This window comes from Zalophus californianus, chromosome 11, assembly GCF_009762305.2.
Source record: "Zalophus californianus isolate mZalCal1 chromosome 11, mZalCal1.pri.v2, whole genome shotgun sequence".
Classification (NCBI taxonomy): Eukaryota; Metazoa; Chordata; class Mammalia; order Carnivora; family Otariidae; genus Zalophus; species Zalophus californianus.
The window spans coordinates 93,444,407-93,465,816 of record NC_045605.1 but is presented as its reverse complement, the minus strand read 5'-3'; positions in this window follow the sequence as shown (position 1 = coordinate 93,465,816).

Below are 21,410 nucleotides of genomic sequence, written 5' to 3'. Positions count from 1 at the left end.
ATTCTTTTGTTTTATGTATGTTCTCTTATGTATGTATAAGTCTTCTTTCAAAATACAAATAATCTCAAGATAGTGGAATTTTCAGTAAACATCGACATTACTTATTGAAACCTGTTCCTCTTGGAATAATCAAATAGAAAAGGCACTAGCTATGATTTTGAACACCTTCTACATTAAATTAAGTGGTAGGATTTGCAGAAGATTTTCAAGGCAGGTATGGAAGGGGAGGGAGCTAACACGTGTTGTGCACTTGATATGTTTAAGCACAGTGTTAGTTTTTCCATGTAGATTTTGTCATTTAATTTTTCCAACAGATCTTTGAATTCTGATTTTGCTAATTAAGAAATGGTGAATTAGGCTGTCCAGGAGTAAGTAGCAGAAGTCAGGTCAGGACTCCGTGGCTACGAAATCTCTGCTCTTACCCCTGTATCTGTCTCACAAGGGAGAGGTGTAGATGGAAGAGAGCCCAGGCTGGATCTAGGCAAAGTCAGCACTAAGTACATGAGAAGAAGAAAGAGGAGAAGCTGGAAGGGAAGAAGTTGGTAAAGTAGAAGGCACAGTATTAAGCCTTGGAGGAAGAGGGAAGACTTTAGCATGGGAGTGATCAGTGGTGGTAAATGTGAAATCAACAAGACCGAGAACTAAGTAATGTCCTTTCGGCAGGTAAGTGGTAACTATGACCTTAAACAGAGCGGTAGAATGGTGGGGAAAGGTCATGTTGCAATGGATACTGTACAGAATTGGAATAGAGAAAATAGATCAGGCAATTCAAGATAAAACCTAAAATAGATTGAACAATTCTATGGATTAGACATTGCTTTACATACATTGTCTCTAAACTTTACGGTGGTTCTTAGAGACTATTATTATCACTATATTTCTGATGAGACAACATAGGGCTAAAAATTGGAAATCGTTAGTCTGACATAATGTAGTTACTGTGTAGTAAAGCCAGAATCAAAAACTAGGTCTCATTTATTCCAGAGCCCATGTCTTTTTTTTAACTTCTCCTTCCAGGATGTATAGACTGGTCCTTGGTGAAACCTTCCTGCACTATACTCTTTTACTTCTCACAGATGTTTACTATGCCTCCTTGTAAAAGGATTATATTCCCTGCCCCACTGATGTCAGTCCTGCCCATGTAATTTGTTTTGGCCAATTAATGTGAATGAGAGTAGCATGGGGTTAGGGTAACAAACTTCTGAGCAACACAGAAGTTATAGAGTCCAGTCATAGACCACTGTACTCTTTTTCCCTTTGCCACAAGCCCACGAATATTCCAGATGAAGGCTGCTTAGCCACCTGGGATTCCAGAATGAAGATAATGGAAAGGGAGTGAGAAATATAAGCCACTTATATTTTGGGGTTATTTGTTAGTATAGCATAACCTTGCCTATCCTGGCTGATTTACTATCATGACTGGAAGGAGGGGAAAGACTGGAAGCCAGAGGTGAAGGAAATTGTAATGCAAAGGATGTACACCTGTCACATAATCATTGTCAGATCAACTAGACAGAATATCAGGGGATCAAACCTAACATCCCAAGAAAAAAAATCACTAGCTTGATAAAATACCCAACAAGAGAAGAATTTAGCTGAGAATACCCTTAGGACAATTCCAGACTTAAAAAAAATTATTACTCTGATGAGTAGGACAGATACCCTCATCTCATATTAAATATGCTGTTGAAAGTGATTTATTCTGAAAAGAAATAGTCCCTAAGCAATCTCAGAAACTCAACAGCAAATGCATATTTAATGCGGCCATTTTTAAAATAGTACACTTGCAGAGAAGGCACTTGCCGCCCAGACCTTGGAGGTTGGGAATAGAGAGAAAGCATTTCATCCTGATTATAAAACAAAACAAAATGAAAAAATAAAATAAAGCCCTAATCTGCATATGTGTGTGCTTGCACTTGTGTGCGTGTGTGCGTGTGCGCACACATGTGCTTGCTTGTATGTGGGAGAAAGGGAGGAGGTGAGGGTTCTAAGATGTTAACTTGAGCATTATAATCCCTCTTCCAGGATTTTTTTTTTTCTGAAAAAGACTACCTGTAACAAAAAGCTCACTAATTATTTTGGTAAAAATTCTCTAGAGCCCTTAATGAGCCAAAATTCTCTCCAAACAGATACTGAGCCACCTCTTCAGAGGACTGTGCCAGTTCTCATACCTTGTTATCTATTTGCTGTCTGCTTGGGATTATTGATGAAAAGATGATTGTGACTCTAATCACTTCCGTGTATTTATCACTCCTTATGTGCTAGCCCCCTCCTTGAAGTGGTTTCACATATATTTTCTCAATTAATTCTCATGATAACTTTAGCAGGCAGCCCACAAAGTTCTGTATACTTGTGTCCCTGACTATTTCTCCAAACTCATTTTATGTTACAATCTCTCATACTCACTACATTGCAATCTTCTTTCATCTCCCTGAATTTTTGTTCCAGACTCAAGGCATTTGCCTGTATTTGTTTCCTTTGCTTAGAATTCTTTGACCCATAAGATCCTTCTCAACTTTTAGGTCTCAGTTTCAGGTTACATTCACCAGAGATGTCTTTCTTCGCCACTCTGTCTGATGTAGCTACCCCTGGCTAGGCTTTATCTCAGCCCCCTTGTGTGTATGTTTCATAGTGCTTATCATAATTACATTTGTCTATTTACTTGTGCCTTGTCTGTTTCCCCAGTGAAGACATAAGTTCAATGAGTGTATGAGTTATTTCTAAATTTTAACCACTGAATTCCGAGATCCAAAAAAAATACTAGGAATGTAGACATATTGAATTATTATTTATTGTGTAAATGGATTAATTATTATTATTTGCCCTTTATGGATGAAGAAACTGAGGCTCAGAGAAGAAAAGTGAGTTGTCCAAGGATACTTAGGAGAGAAAGGCCCCAAATTCAGATCTGTCCATCTCTAAACCACACACCTTTGATGCACCATTTGTTGATGAATTTGTTTATTCATTCACCACTTACCAAGTATTTGTTCATTGCCAGGCACTGCTGTTAGGGATTAAGAGTATAACGGTCAGGAAAAACAGTCAAACACAGAAATAAAGTTCCTACCTTCAGGGAGCTTATACAGTTGACCCTTGAGCAATGCAGGGATTAGGGCACTGACCCTTGCACAGCTGAAAATCTGCAATTAACTTTTGACTCCCTAAAACCTTAACTACTAATAACTTACTGTTGACCAGAAGTCTTACTGGTAAACATAAACAGTCAATTAAAAAACATATTTTGTATGTTATGTGTATTATATATTTATTCTTACAATAAAGTAAGCTAAAGTAAAGAAAATGTTATTAAGAAAATCATAAGGAAGAGCAAATACATTTATAGTACCGTACTGTACTTATTAAAAAAAAGAGTCAGTGTAAAAGTGGATCCACCCAGTTTAAGCCCGTGTTGTTCAAGAGTCAACTGTTTTCTAGTGGTGTAGACAGATATTAAGCAATGAATCAGGGAAATAAATTAAAAACTATAACTGTAATAAATACTGTGAAGGGGAAGACTATGATAGAGCTTTTGAGAGATTTGACTTGGTTTGGAGGAAGGAGTCAGGAAACTATCCCCTAAGAAATAGCAAGTGAAGATTTGAAGGAAAAGTATGTGTTGAAGACATGACTGGAAGGAAAAACATTCAGGGTAAAAGGAAGAGAACATGCTAAAGCTCCATGATGAGAAGAGCCTGCTTCCAAAGAATTAAACTAAGACAACATTGTTGGAACCAAGAAAGAAAAGTAAAGTAGAGAGGTAAGTAGGCACAAGTTATGCCCCTGCTTTGTGAGCCTTATTAAGAATTAAGGTCATCTACTGAAGGGGCTTAAGAGGCGAGGGTATCATGATAAGATTTACTAAAAGAAAGGAATATTCTAGTGGCTCTGTGGGAAAATGGATTGATAGCAGGCAGAAGTGTATACAGGTAGAGTAGCTGGTTGCCTAGGGTAATAGGAGTTGGTAGTTCAGGCAAGGAATGGGTCTCCTCTATTTTTGCATCAGAGCTAGAAAGATGTTGCCTTTTGTGCTTTAGTTGTATAAATTGGTGTGTCATTGCTTCTACTATCATCATGACTCAGTAAACAGGAACTTTAGGTAGCAGGTGTATTGTGCAGAATGTGACCCTTAAGCTGCAAATGGAAATTGTCCTAATCTTTCCAGGCTTAGCATCTAATAGGGTAGTGGTTCTCAAAGTGTGGTCCAGGAATCCCTAGAATCCCTGAAACATTTGTGTGTGTTTGTGTGTATGTGTGTGCAGTGGGTGGGGAACCACAAGATCAAAAAGATTTTCATAATAATACTGAGAGGTTATTTGCCTTTTCACTCTCATTCTCTCACACGTGCACAGAGGAGTTTTCCAGAGGTAATATGACAAGTGCTATGCAACAGATTGAATGAAGAAGCAGAGAAGTGAATCTAATAGGCTTCTACTAATCTAGACAGTAAAGGAATATGCAAAACTAAACAAAAACAAAACACCACTTTTTTTTTTAACTTTTTTTGTTTTGTTAGAGAGGGAGAGAGAGTGGTGGGGGGAGGGAGAGAGAGAATCTCAAATAGGCTCCACGCCCAGTGTGGAGCCCCATGTGGGGCTTGATCTCAGGACCCTGAGATCATAACCTGAGCAGAAATCAAGAGTTGGACACTTAACCGACTGAGCCACCCAAGTGCCCCTAGTAATTACTTTTATTGTTTTGGAGATATATTTTTCATAAATATATTATTTATGTTGATATATAATGAGTTTGTTATTGGTATTTAAGTGAATTTATAAATAACTTATAAATAAGTATTTTTTAAATGTCCTAACTTGAGTTTTTAGTATAGTAAATATAAATAGATATAATTCACACAAATGAAAGTCTTTTGGGGGTCCTCAGTAATTTCTAGGAATAGAACAGAGTCCTGAGGCCAAAAGTTTCATAACACTAGACATAAAAAATTACTACTGACACAGGAGACCATGTGAAATATCTAATTTGATGGAGGAACTTTACTAACAACTAAAAGAATAGTTAATATTTAATCTTCTATCACTAAGAGCTAGTCAAAGGTGTGTGATTAATTCAGGGCATGTCTCTAGCCAAAGTGGATTCTTGCAGAAGCAAAAAATATATGGTAGTGACTAAATGAATATATTTATTTCTACCCTGTCTTAATACCCAAAAGATGAGTTGGAGATACTGAATGCATTTTTGGTGCACAAAAAGGTACCAGAGGCAGTGCCTAAATCCATAACTTACATATAAAATGATCTGAAGACATATTTCTTGAATGAATAAAATAACTTCATGAATACTATAAAAGATATGATTTAGAAAGCTATGATATTGGGTTAGTCTGAGAGAGTATATGAGGCATGATGATGGGAGGCTTTGTAAATTTACCAAAGTGGTATCAGAGTCTCCTCTCTCTATATAGTGTAAGTAAGAGTTAATTTACCCAAAACTCAGTCTTCAAAAACAAAATGTATATTTTGTTTTTACAGTCAAGGCAGGGGTTAATCTTGACTTTAGTTTCTTGGTAGTTTTTTTAGAATCAAGGCAGGGGTTTATCTTGACTTTAGTTTCTTGGTAGTTTTTTTAGAAAAAGAAAATATTAATATTTATGCACAAATATACACAAACATACCCCTTTAGGAGTATTTATTTTTCTTCTCCAGGCTTCTGGAATTATTGAAATACTGTTATGCTTAGTTTTAACTAGTAGCTTAGGAGTTAGGTAGGGTTTCTCGGTTGTAGTTTTCATATTCTGTAAGCCAGAGAGAAATAAAGAAAAATGACAATTAATGGAAGGAGTATGGGGGGAATAGATATTTAAGGACGAAAGAAAAAGTTCTCTGAAGTTTAGGGGCAGGATAATATAGTATTAAGGAAAAGTGCTAATGTGTCCTAGAAAGGAATTACTTGTCTTTCATTCATCATGTATCCTTATAGACCGTCCATGAATGTCTGATGGTTTCATATATGATCTCCATGCCTCTCCCCACACTCTTTGCTCTTGCCTTTAGGGTCCATCATTTACTTGCAACCCCAATCTACTCATATTTCCAGACCTGGCTTTTATATCTCATCTATGCTGGGAAGGCCTTTTATTTTTATTTATTTTTTTTAAGATTTTATTTATTTATTTGACAGAGAGAGGCACAGTGAGAGAGAGAACACAAGCAGGGGGAGCGGGAGAGGGAGAAGCAGGCTTCCCGCTGAGCAGGGAGCCCACCAGATGTGAGGCTCGATCCCAGGACCCTGGGATCATGACCTGAGCTGAAGGCAGACGCTTAACGACTGAGCCACCTAGGCACCCCAGCCTTTTATTTTTAATTCTCCAGCTTCTACCAGGTAGAATTGACCATTCATTGCTTAGGGTTTCTGCTGTTCTCTGTACTTGTTCATGTGTCCATTGTTTCCAATATTCTTTTATTCTGTTATACACATGATGTATTACAATATACTGTCTTAAACCATTCTCAACATTTTGATTTTAATGCTATCCTTTCTTCCACTCTAGAAATCACATCAGAATACAAATTGATATAAGCAATGTAATTTTAGACATAAGCTTGTATCTCCAGTACTGAAGTGGTAGCAAGAAGTTTATTAAATAAAAGAACACATGAGTACCTCCTGGAGATGTTCACTTGAATCCTGGCTCTGTTACTTAGTTGCTTTATGGCTTGAGTAAGTAAAGTATTTCTCCCTATATTTCAGTTTCTACAGCCATAAAATGGATATAATATCTTTCTTCTTATCTATATCTCAGGGTCCTTTACAAATTTAATATCCCTAAAGATCCCTGAATTTTTAAATACTAACGTACAATGTGATTGTAAGACTTTTTAAAAAAGGTTTCTTCCTCCTTATTTTTATATAAACAGTGAATAATCAGGCACTTCCCTTTTAAGAATTGATTACCGCTTGAACTTTCCCACTCTAGGGACTCTGTTGAGAGAACTGATTCTCTGAGTCATTCTGCAGGGATATGGAAATAGCTGCATTAATCAGAAACTTTTATAATAAGGGTGCTTTGTCTGTAACAGAGTGCAGCTTCCCTTTCCCCAAGGAAGTAAGCGCCTCATATGAAATGTCCTCTGCTGCTGAGTTAGTGACTAAGAGAGAGTTTGTTGACTTGCCACTGGCCTTGTACCGAAGCAATGGGACATGATTATAGGGAAGTGATTTCCATAAATTGCCTCTGGGAGGGTTTTAGAACACAGACTGGTAAGGGATGTGCTGGGATTCTTCTTCTTCTTCTTCTTTTTTTTTTTTATTTTTTATTTGCAGAGAGAGAGAGTACAAGCAGGCGGAGCGGCAAGCAGAGGCAGAGGGAGAAGCAGGGAGCCCAACATGGGGCTCGATCCCAGGACCCTGGGATCATGACCTGAGCCAAAGGCAGATGCTTAACTGTCTGAGCCACCCAGGTTCCCCATCTTTCTTCTTTCTTTATGTAATAATGATTAAAACAATAGAAACAGCTCCTGGGCATAGCCCCTGCAGACTGTGGACACTCAAGCCATCCAGGACATGGTGCCATCCAGTAAGAGAAATGCTGAGGGCAAATGGGGAAAAATTGCATCTAGCATTATTTTACAGGAAGCAGGTTCCTTTCTCCTTCCTCCATTTCCTCTTGTTTTCTTTTCTTTCTTTTTTTTTTTAAAGATTTTATTTATTTATTTGACAGAGAGAGAGAGACAGCGAGAGAGGGAACACAAGCAGGGGGAGTGGGAGAGAGAGAAGCAGGCCTCCCATGGAGCAGGGAGCCCGATGCGGGGCTTGATCCCAGGACCCTGGGATCATGACCTGAGCCGAAGGCAGACGCGTAATGACTGAGCCACCCAGGTGCCCTCCTCTCACTTTCTTAGAATTATCAGGCTTTGAAAGATCCTGATTAACTAGCTCTCCACAAACTTGCACTGCTACCCATGAACATATATATGACACAAATTGATTCACCTGCCCCTTCTTGCTTGAATTAATCATTTCTTATTCTTTGTGGCAATGCTGTCAGATATTGTTCTTCTTTTATAGTCTGCATTTTGCTTCTGTTTCTGCACTCTTTCTGAGACATTTCTTGCATGTATAGGCTCTCATAGTTTCCTCCTCTATAACTATTTCAGAATCTTGACTGGGAGTGCTTTCCCTTGAGATGTATCTTAAATGTGTAAATTCAGGGAATAATACAGTCACTTCTTGATCAAGCAGGTTAATGCGTGCAGGATAGATGAGGTGGTTACCAATACCCCAAAGCCATGATATATTTGTTAGAAATCATTTGTTGTGAGAGATGGAAACACAACTGAAACTACATTAGGCATTAAAGGGGAATTATAGGCTCACATATCTAGAACGTACACTGGCACATGAGCTTCAGCCAGGATTGAATCCAGGGACTTAAATGATATTATCAGGGCACTCTCTTTCTCTCTACAAGCTCTCTCACAAGTAATAGGCAAGATGGCTCTAGATGCCCCAGACTTATATCTTACCAGGTTAGTAACCCAGCGGAAAAGGACAGGCTTCATCAGTAAATAGTACGGAGAACTCCCATAGAAGACTAACTTTGCCTAAGTTGGGTCATATATCTACTCCTGAACCAATGAGGGGATTGGGTATTCTGATCAGCCACGCCTGGGTTTTGTGCTCATTCATATGGGGTTCATCTCTACACCAACATTACAGAATGAATTTCCCACTGGAAGTAGAACAAACCAAAAAAAAAAAAAAGGATGAATGCTGAATCAAGGAACATAACAGGTGTCCTTAACATATGGTAAAAGCAAAGTATAGTGTGAACATATGTGGTAATTATATCTAATATTTAAAAACACATTTATAGGTCTTTAGTCAGATATCTTATAAAAATGCCATCATGTCAGAATAATAATGTAGGAATACAAAACATCACATAAACTTATTGCAAAAATGATGGCAAAAGAATGTATCTTTAAAATAGTCTTCTCCTGAGTTGGGTGACCTTTTACTTCCCTCCTTGAGAATGGGATGTGAATAGGGCAGAAATCAGCTACTGTTGCACTAGGGCTCTCCCTCTCCCTCCCCTTTTCCTAGGGCCTTCCTCCTGGCAGCCCCTACATCCTGATGTTATTATCTGTAGCTGAAAAATCTCTCCCACTCTTGTCCCTCTTAAAAGACCATTGGCAGAGGAAATAACTGGCCCAGGATGGTTTGGCTGAGTTAACTTTTCTGTGCTCTGCTTTTTTGCCAGCTTCCAGCAAGCTAGCTGAGGCACAGGGGTGGACGGCAGAAAGTGGAACTGTGCAGTGCCTCTTGAGGCCTGCTCTTGCATGGCCACATTTTCATTTTGTCATATCTTATTGGCCAAAGCAAGCTGTAAACCCAACCCAGATTAAGAGACAAAGAATGTAATCAAAACTTTTAGGAGAGAAGCCTCAAGTTCTTATTGAAAGAGTAAGGATACACGGAGAGGTACATAATTGCCACACATTTTCCAAAATAGATGATTTCCTCTTGTGGTTTCTTCATGATGGTTTCTGCAAACAAGCCATTACATATTTTTTTTATTAAGAGTGCATTATTGGAGGGACTTCTGGTTTCAGCATGTAAGTCACCTCTCTGTCCTAACAAGAAATAAAAGGCTGAACGGACTTAAAAGTCAGTACCTCCTCTTGGATCCATGAGAGAGGGGAGGACACAGAGCAGACCACTGCTGTCAAGACTGGGGACACATGTGAATATAGGGAGTCACTGCTTTTACAGCATAGACTCACAGGCAGAAATTGCTGCAGAAATCACCATGGGATCTAGTGCCATGATAGGGAAACCAGACCAGTAATTGGTAAATTGCTAGAGGGTCAGTGTGGACAGCTTTGAGAGTTAAAAATACACAGTCATAGGAAGGCCCCCACAATATCATGTGATTTACCTCTGGGAGTTCAACCAGAGTCCTACAGTAAATATCTGAGAAAAATCCCCTTGTGCTTTTGGCAGAAGGAGAGGGAAAGGAACCATTTTGAAATAAGCCAGAACCCTCTGTTCTTAACAAGGCCTGCCCTCAGGGGAACTAGTTAACCAGATTCTAACTGACCTGGAGAAGGGAAATACCGAACTTCAACCCACTATAACCATCTTGTCTCACTTAAATAGGGAGAAAAAATGCCCGAGAATCATTTGTGAATTTCACAAACTAGGAACAGGGCTCACTAAAAGGCTGAGACCTACTCATATAGAACACTTCCTTTTTCCTTATATCTCACCACCAGCAACAGTTCCTTTTACTCAGTACATCATGTCTGGCTATCAAGAAAAATTTACAGGGCATACCAAAAGCAAAAAACACAATTTGAAGAGAGCAGGCATCAGAACTGTACATGGTAAGGATGTTGGAATTATCAAAGAATTTAAAACAACTCTGTTTATAAGTTAGGCATTCTAATGGATAAAATAGACATCATGCAAGAACAGATGGCCAATGCAAGCAGAGAGAGAGAAATCCTAAGAAAGAACTGAAAAGAAGTTCTAAAGATAAAAAAAATGAATTAACAGAAATGAAGAATGTCTTTGATGGGCTTATTAGGAGACTGGACATGGTTGAGGAAGGAAACTCTGAGCTAGAGATAGATCAATAGAAACTTCAACCACAGAAAATTGAAGAGAAAAAAAGACAAAAATGAAACAACATCCCGGAACAGAATATCCAATGACTCTAGAAAAACTACAAAAGGTGTAATATACACATAATGGGAATATCAGAAGAAGAAAGAAAATGAAACAGAAGAAATATTTCACACAGTAATGACTGAGAATTTCTCCCAAATAAATGTCAGACACCAAACAACAGATCCAGGAAACTCAGAGAACACCAAGCAGGATAAAGGCCAAAACAAAATAAAACAAAACAAAACAACAACCCGACTATGCCTAGGTATATCATTTTCAAACTACAGATAATCAAAGATAAAGAAAGAAATCTGAAAGATGACAGAGTCAAAAATCACCTTACCTGTAGAGGAACAAAGTTAAGAATTACATTCAACATCTCAGAAACAGTGCAAGCAAGAAGATAATGGAGTGAAATATTTTAAAGTTTTGGAAGAAAAACCCAGAAGCCTAGAGTTCTGTACTCTGCAAAATTATCCTTCAAAAGTGAAGGAGAAATAAAGACTTTCTCAGACAAACAAAAATTGATGGAATTTGTTGCTAGTAGACTTGCCTTGCAAGAAATATTAAAAGTTCTTTAGAGAAAGGAAAAATAGAGGTCTGAAACCCAGCTCTATGTCAAGAAAGGAAAAGTACTGAAGAAGAAACAAGTGAGGTTAAAAAACAAAACAAAGCAAAACACCTGTTCTTAGTTTTAACTGATCTACCAGATAAAACACTATTTCGAAATAATAATGACAATAATGTGTTCTATTATATATATTATATATGTACACATATATGTACACATTTATATATACATATGTGCTTATATATGCTCATATATAAATAAAATGAATAATTGCAATATTATAAAGCATACAGGAAGGAATTAGGATTATTTTGTTATGAGGTTCTCACACTACTTGATATAGTGTTATTTGACAGTGATCATGGATTAGTTATGAAAGTATATGGCAAACTCTAGATCAACCACTAAAAAAATCTAAAAAATTAAGCATAACTGATATGCTAAGAAAGGAGAGAAGACAGATTCATATAAAATGCTCATTTGAAACCACAAGAGATAGAAAACTAGTGGAAGAAAAAATTGGAACAAAGAATAAGGGCAACAAATATAAAACAGTAATGAATATGGTAGATATTAATCTATATCAACTATCACTTTAAATATCATTGGTCTAAATGCATGAAATAAAAGAGATTGTCAGAGTGGATCAAAAAACGACCTAACTATATGCTGTCTACATGAAACACACTTAAATATAAAGACAATATAGATTAAAAGTAAGTGGATGGAGGAAAATATATCATATAGACCCTGATCAAAAGAAAACAGGTGTTGCTCTATTAATTCCAGAAACAGCAGACTTACATAAGAGAATTACATAATGATGAAGGGGTTACTTCTCCAAAAAGACATAGCAATTCTTAATATGTATGTACTTAACAACAGAGCATCAAACTGCATGAGGCAAAAACTGAAAGAACTACAAGGGGAAATAGATGAATTTACTATCATAGTTGGGAATTTTAACACCCACCCCCCCGCCCCGAGAAGTGGACAGATTTAACAGGCAGAAAGTCAACAAGGACATATTTGAACTCCCATCAGTCAACTGGATATAATTGGCATTTATTGAGTACTTCAACAATAGCAGACTACATATATTTCTTAAGTTAGGGAGCTAGATCATATTTTGGACCATAAAATGCACCTTAACACATTTAAAAGAATAGAAATCATATATCTGCTCTCAGACCACAATGGAATTAAACTAGAAATTAATAACAAAGATAACTAGAAAATCTCAAAATATGTGGATATTAAACAACACACTTCTAAGTAACACATGGGTCAAAGAAGAAATCTCAAGAGAAATTAAAAAAGTATTTTGAATGAAATGAAAATGAAAACACACCTTATAAAAATATGTGGGATGCAGGAAAAATAGGACTTAGAGGGAAATTTATAGGATTAAATGCATATATTAGAATAGAGGAAAGATCTAAAATCAGTAATCTAAATTTCCACCTTAGGAAACTAGGGAAAAAAATAGCAAATTAAATTGGAAGTAAGCAGAAGAAAAGTAATAATAATCAGAGAAAACAATGAAATTGAAAACAGAAAATCAATAGAGAAAATCATTGAAACCCATAGCTAGCTTATGGAAAAGATCAACAAAATTGATAGGCCTTTACCCATGCTAAGAAAAAAAGAGAGAAGGTGTGAATTATTAATATCAGAAAAAAAGAGGGGACATCATTATAAATCTTAGTGACATTAAAATGATAATAAAGGAATACTATGAACATTTTTATATCTATAAATTTGATAACATAGAGGAAATGGACCCATTTGTTGAAAGACACAAGCTTCCAAAACTCATACAAGAAAAAATAGAGAACCTGAATAGGCTCATATCTATTAAAAAAGTTGAATCATAATTAATAACCTTCCCAAACAGAAAGCAACAGGTTTAGATAGGTTTGCCGGTGAATTCTACCAAATATTTAAGGAAAACAATTATACCAATTTTTCTACAATCTCTTTCAGAAGATAAAAGCAGAGGGAATACTTCCTAACTCATTCCCTGAAGTCAGCCTTGCCTTAATATCCAAACTGGATGAAAACAGCACACGAAAAAAGAAAAAACTAAGGACCAGTTTGTCTCATGAACATGATGCCAAAATCCTCAAGAAAATTGTAGTAAATTAGATCCAACAGTGTATAAAAAGAATTACACACCACAACCTAGTGGAATTTATTTCAGGTATGCAAGGCTGGTTTAACATGTAGAAACTGGGGTGACTGGGTGGCTCAGGGGGCTAGGTATCTGACTTTTGCTTTCAGTTCCAGTCGTGGTTTCAGGGTTGTGGAATCAGGCTGCACATTGGGCTCCCTGCTCAGTGTGGAGTCTGCTCCTATCCCTTTCCCTCTGCTCTCACCCCTCAAATAAATAAATAAATAAAATCTTTAAAAAACAAACAAAAGACATTTGAAAATCAATTAATGTAATCCATCACATTATAGGATAAAAAGTGACATAACCATATGAATAAATAAAAAACAATTTGACAAAATACAGTAACATTATTAAAAAGTTGCAGACTACAAATAAAGGGGAACTTCCTCAAATTGATAAAGAGTATTAACCAAAAAATCTACACCTATTATCACATGTGACAGTGAGAAATTTAAAGGTTTCCTACTAAGATCAGGTCGAAGACAAGGATTTTCCCTCTCACCACCCCTTTGCAATATTGTACCAGAAGTTCTAGCTTATGCAGTAAGACAAGAAAATGAAAAGGTATTCAGATTGGGAAGGAAGAAATAAAACTTTGTTCACAGATGACATGATCGCCCATGTAGAAAACCCAAAATAATTGACAAAAAACTCCTGGAACTAGTAAATGATTATAGCAACATGGCAGGATACAGGGTTAATATACAAGAGTCAATTGCTTTCTTATATACCAGCAATGAATACATTGAATTTGAGTTAAATACACACAATACCATTTTTACATTAAGTACTCCAAAGAGGAAATACCTTGGTATAAATCTAACAAATATGTAGAAGATCTGTATGAGGAAAAGTACAAAACTTTGATGAATAAGGACAAACAAGAAGTAAATAAATGGAGAGAGATTCCATCTTCCTGAATAGCAAGACTCGATATTGTCAAGATATCAGTTCTTCCCAACTTGATTTATAAATTCAATGCAGTCTCAAATAGGAAATTATTTTATGGATATCAAAAAACTGATTCTAAAGTTTGTATGGAGAAGCAAAAGACCCAGAATAGTCAACACAATATTGAAAGAAGAGAATAAAGTTGGAGGATGCGTACTACCCAACTTCAAGACTTACTGTAGAGCTACAGCAATGAAGACAGTGTGGTATTGGTAAAAGGACAGATAAACTCATCAATGGGAAGAACAGAGAGCACTGAAATAGAGATACATAAATATAGTCAACTGATCTTTGACAGAGGAACAAAGACAATACAAGGGAGGAAAGAAAGTCTTTTTCTTTTTTTTATTATGTTATGTTAATCACCATACATTACATCATTAGTTTTTGATGTAGTGTTCCATGATTCACTGTTTGTGTATAACACCCAGTGCTCCATTCAGTACGTGCCCTCTTTAATACCCGAATGATGCTGGAACAAGTGAACATCTACACACGTAAAAAAGAATCTAGACACAGATATTACACCCTTCACAGAAATTAACTAAAATGGATCACAGACCTACGTGTAAAATGCAAAACTATAAAACCCCTAGAAGATAACATAGGAGAAAACCTAAATCACCTTGGATATGGAGATGAGTTTTTTGATATAAAGACAAAGGCATGATGCATGAAAGAAATAACTGATAAACTAGACTTCATTAAAAAACTTCTGATCTGCAAAAGACAATATCAAGAGACTGAGAAGACAGACTACAGACTGGGAGAAAATATTTGTAAACAACACACCTGATAAATGACTGTTTTCCAAAATATATAAAGAACTCTTAAAACTCAACAATAAGTAAACAACCTGACTTAAAAATGGGTGAAAGACCTTAACAGACACCTCACCAAAGATAAGCATATGGCAAAAGTCATGTGAAAAGATGTTCCATATCATATGTCATCAGAGAAATGCAAATTAGAATAAATAAAGTACCAGTACACACCTATTAGAATGGCCAAAATCCATAATATGATCCATGACAACACTAAAGGCTATTGAGGATGTGGAACAACAGGAATTCTGATATCATGTTGGGAGAAATGCAAAATGACACAGCCACTTTGGTAGACAGTTTGGAGATCTCTTATAAAGCTGAACATACTCTTAACATTCCATACAGCAGTCATGCACCTTGGTATTTTCTCACAGTGGCTGAAAACTTATATCCATATAACCCACACATGGGTGTATATAGCAGCTTTATTTATAATTGCCAATATTTGGAAGCAACCAAGAGGTCCTTTAGTAGATTAATGGATAAATAAACTGTGGTACATCCAGACAATAGAATATTACTTAGTGCTAAATAGAAATGAGCTGTCAAGCCATGAGAAACATGAAGGGAACATACATGCATATTACTAAATGAAAGAGTTTGATCTGAAAATGTTAGGTACTGTATGATTTCAACTATATGAGTTTCCAAAAAGGCAAAATTATGGAGACAATAAAAAGATCACTGGTTGCCAGGATTGGGGTTGGGGTTGGAGTTGGTGTGGGAGAGACGAATAGGCAGAGTAAAGAGGGTTTTTAGGGTAGTGAAAATATTCTGTATGATAGTATAATGGTAAATACATGTCATTATACATTTTCCAAACACAGAGAATATACAATACTAAGAGCAAAACTTACACTATAGACTTTGGGTGATTATAATGTGTCAGTATGGGTTCAGCCTTAGTAAAAAAATGTACCATTCTGGTAATGATGTTGATAATAGCAAAGGCTATATACATGTTTTGAGACAGGACGTATCTGGGAAAATCTCTGTATCTTCCTCTCAAGTTTGTTGTAAACCCAAAACTGCTCTAAAAAATAAAATCTTTATTTTTAAAAAGAGCCTTATTGCATTAGTGATTTTACCACAGTTATATACAAACGAAGGGTGGAAAAAACTAGATATTCAAGATGGACTCTATCCTAATTTTTCCATAACATAACTGCCTTAAGAAATCAATTATTCAATATTCAGTTATTCATTTGTGAAGAACTGATTTTTCAATGGCTAATTTGATTGAATTCCTTCAAGTATTTATAAAATTATTATAGCTGCTGAAGTTCAATCTTCAATTTGATTGCTTTGTGAAAACATACTTGTAATCTATCTCATGTCAATGTCTTTGACTGATATTCTTCCACTGCACTGTCATGGGGAAACAGTAATTAATCCGATGCAGCAGTTTATCATCTCAGTGCCTATCTACCTCTGACTGACCAGGCACTATTAGAAAAAATAAAATGATGCAGATAATACCACTGAGAAATGATCATCTCCAGTTTCTTCTGCACCATCAGTGTTGCCAGGGGTCCTTCTAGGTTTCTTTAATCATTCACTCAGTAGGTATTTTCTGAGGGCCTCCTCTCTCACATGCACTCTGCTAGAATGCTGTGGGGCACACAGCAGTTCACAAAAATGGAATAGTCTTTGCTTCCATACAGACTGCCATCTAGTCTCTTGGGTGAGAAAGCTGTAAAAGAAAGAATCGCACAGATCCATGTAAAGTATACACCTAGGGACACGTATTATGAAGGAATGGTAGCAGATGATTTGACCTCTGAAAAGAGGACTTGTCATATGCATGGAGATCAGGGAAGATTCCCCTGGAGAAACACCACCCTTGTTTCCATTTTCCATAGTGCTTACCTCACAGCCTTCTTCCTGTAATTTCCATGATCTCACTCTTTACTGAGAAAAGATAAAACACAAGAAGGAAACTCTATTAGTTATTCACGGCAAACCCCACAAACTTGGGTTTGGTGTTTCTCTTTTCTTCCTGTGATACTGGAAAAAAAAGTGTCCTCTTTAATCTAAATCTAGGTTTGTCCAATTCCATATCACCCATATCATATTTTTCTTATGATTTTTTTCCTTCATTTAAAAATTAAGTTTAGGCAACCCATTCAGGACCCCTCTCACTCTAGAGAGCTTTTTTTTTTCTTTCTTTTCTGTTCTTATTCTCACTTAATAAACTTTCACTTCACTTCAAAAAAAAATTAAGTTTAACTGGTATATGATAAACTGAACATTTTTTAAAGAGTACAGTTTGATTGATGTTTTGACCGTGAAGTATTTGCCATGGTCAAGGCAGAGAACGTGTCTATCACCAGCAATCATTTCCTTGAACCCTTGTCATCTCTTTCCTCCTCTCCCAGGATTACACCTCCTGTGTGTTGATACCCCTAGGCAAACATTGATGTGCTTTGTATCACTTTAGGTTAGTTTCCACTTTCTTGCTTTTTATGTAAATTGAACCATACAATTTTAACTCTTCTTAGTTGACAGAAGTCAGCATCATTAATTGGAGATTCATTGATGTTGCTAGGAAAATCCATGTACAAGTTTTTGTGTAATTATTTTTTTTTTCTTTTGAGAAAATACCTAGGATTGGAATGGCTAGATTACGTAAATAGGTATATGTTTAATTTTTTAAAGAAACTACCAAACTCTTTTCCTAAGTAGTTGTGCAATTTTGTATTCTGACCAGTAATATATGAGACTTGTTAACACTTGGTATGGTAATGTTTTTAATATTAGTTTTTCTTATGATAATTTTTATTTTTATTTTTTTAATGATTAATGATGTTGAGCATCTTTTCTTGAACTTATTTGTCATCTATGCATTTTCTTGGATGAAGTTTCTGTTCAAATATCTTTACCATTTTTTATTGGGTTATTTGATTTCTTATTGAATTTTGAGATTATATGATATTTATTTATATTTGCAACTATTTTCTCCCAATTTATACCTTGCATTTTTATTCTTTTATCAGCTTGTTTTGTAGAGTAGGAGTTTTCAATTTTGATGAATACCAATTGGTCATTTTTTCTTTTTGGACCATGTATTTGGTGCTACGTCCTAGAAATCTTTGCTTAACACAAGGTAACAAAGGTATTTGCTTATGTTCTTATGTAGAATCTTTGCGGTTTTAGGTACTATGTTTAACTCAAGTTCATTTGAGTTAATTTTTGCATGAAGTATGAGGTATGCATAGACTTCCTTCCTTCCTTCCTTCCTTCCCTCCCTCCTTCCTTCTTCCCTCCCTCCCTCTTTCTTTTCTTTCTCTTTTCTCTTTTCCTCTCTTCCTTTCTTTCTTTCCTGCATGTGGATATCCAACTGCTTAAGCATAGTTTGTTGCAAAGACTAGCCTTTCTCCATTGAATTGCTTTTGCATTAAATTTTAGGGATGCTTAGTTTGTAATACCTATATGATATTCAAGGGACATGACCAGTCAGTAGTTGAGTTTACATTTTCAAGAGAAAAGAGAGTACGTGTTTGGGGAAATTTATTATATAAATGATAGTTGAATAAGTGAGAACAGATGATATAATCAAAGAGGAATATGTGCAATGAGAAAAGAAGAGGGAAGAAGTGAGAGACTAGACAGAGAGGAGGAGGGAGCAATTAAGAAATCTTAATTTTTTGAATAGATAGGAACGACCACTGAGTGGTCTTAAGCTACTCTTCCACAACAGCAAACAAAATGGGAATAAGGTTGAGGGAAAATAGTTTCTAAAAAAAAAAAAAAAAAAGAAAGAAAGCTTAATTTTTTTTCAACTTGCAATTTATTTATTATGCATTAGCTAAACTATTGGGATTTTCTATGTTTTAGTTAAACTTGGTATGTTGAGATAATTGCAGATTCACATGCAGTCATAAATTATGATCTGGAGATGCCATGTACCTTTGATCCAGTTTCTGTCAATCACAATATCTTATAATCTATAGTACAGTATCACAAGCTGGATATGGGTATTGATATAGAATACTTCCATGAGCATACAGAACCTTAATGTTGTCCTTTTATAGCCATACCCACTTTCCCCCATCCCTACCCACTTCTTAACCCTTGGCAACCACTAATCTCTTTCCATTTCCAAAATGTTCACATTTTAAGAAGTTTATATAAATAGATTTTTATAAAATATAAAATATAATATAAATAATATAAATATTTATGTAAAATATAAATATAAAAAATATAAATTTATACAGTCTGTAACTCTTGGGATTGGCTTTTTTTTTTTAATAGGCTCCATGCTGGGCATAGAGGGCTTGAACTCATGACCCTGAGATCAAAACCTGAGCCGGTATCAAGAGTCAGATACCCAACTGACTGAGCCACCCAGTCGCCCCTGGGATTGGCTTTCTATACTCAGCATAAATCTTTAGAGATTCATCCAGGTTGTTGGATGTATCAATAATTTCTTCATTTTCATTGCTGAATAATATTCCATGGTATGGATGTATTATACTTTGTTTAACCAGTTACCCATTGAAAGATGCCAGGATCGTTTCTACTTTGGGCTGTTACAAATAAAGCTGTTATAAACTTTCATGTACAGGTTTTTATGTGAACATAAGTACCCCCCCTGAATAAATGCCCAGGAGTGCATTTGCTGGGTCATATGGTAGTTGCATGTTCAGTTTCTTAAGGAGCAAGAAATCTCGTTTTTTTTTTTTTTTAAAGAGAAGAGAAGGGAAGAGGTTTTAAGAATTAGATGGTGATTATTTCAATAATGCTGATGAAAATATACTTTCTCAAATTTTTATGCTACTTACAATATATTGTTTATAGACAAGGCAACATTTAAGTTTAATTTTTGTTAATAAAATTTTCTGTCATTTAAGTGTAGACAACAAAACAATAAATCATGCTCTGATTTGTACCACTTGCCAATCTTCATGACATAAACGCTCTGCTGTGGCCTATTTCAAGCTAGAATTTGATCTCGCTGAACATGGAATTGGGAAGAGATACTCAGTAGCACACATTATGTAGTGTTTCCACCATACAAGTGCAATAGACAACCGCAAGACCATAGATGATAGTCAGTAAGATGATTAGGAAGTGATTATTTTAAGTATTTGTTGTCTTTAATTTTAAGTTTATATAATTCAATTTTTTAAAGATTTTATTTATGTATTTGAGAGAGAGAGCAAGTGTGCATGAGTAGGGGGAGTGGAGGAGGGAGAAGCAGGCTCCTGCTGAGCTGAGAGCTCAACACAGGGCTGATCCCAGGACCCCAGGATCATGACCTGAGCTGAATGCAGATGGTTAACTGACTGAGCAACCCAGGCACCCCTATGTAATTTAATTTTTAATAATGGCTGTACTTTATACACAACTTTGCAAAGTTCCAAAAAAATTTTAGCAATCAGCTTTCAAAAACTGGTATGCACTGGTTTCAGAAAACCACTTACTGTTTTTCTCCTCTTGGGCCTCACTAATTTTCTTTCATATTTTCTATGTGTTCTAGTCCGATTACCTAAATACACTATACTTAATTTTTTCACCAGCTTAGCTCTTAAAATGGTCTAGTTCTTTTCCCTAGGCAATAATTTTATTGGGAACTGTTTCTTTTAAAATATTATAATTTTTTTCTTGATTATATGACTAATGCATATTCACTATAGAAAATTTGGAAATATGAAGAGGAATATAAAAATCACCAATAATTTTATCATCTCTCTAATAATTTCTAAAGTATGTTAGAATTTTATTCTATGTCTAGTCATAGCTACAGAGAACTAAATAACAATTTGATCTTTGATCATTTCTTTCTTAGCCTAAAACTCTATTCCCCCATGTATTTCTTTCTAACAGTACTGAGATTAAATTTGCAGCAGCAACTTGCCTGTCTTTAGGTGTTAGAATACTTAGTCTCAACAAGTTATGACCATTCTGGTCTCTTATTTTCTCAGTCTCCTTTGTGACTGGTGATGGCCGAGTGACCCAAGTCAGGCCACTGAGTCAATGGGCAGGCAGGGAGATGTTATTCTGGGAAAGCTTTCCCTTTCCTTATAAAAGCTGATTGATGTATACAATAAATGCAATTTCTCCATTTTCATGGCTTAAACATGAGTGTCTGGAACTGCCCCAGATGCCTAGAATGGATGAAGTGACAAACACAGAGGAAAAGGCAAAGAGCATTTCAGAAATGCCAACTGTGACAGCTTTGAACTACTGAGCTGAAGCTGGAATGTTCTTGCCTCCGGAACTCTTTTTAGGAGAGGAGGAAAAA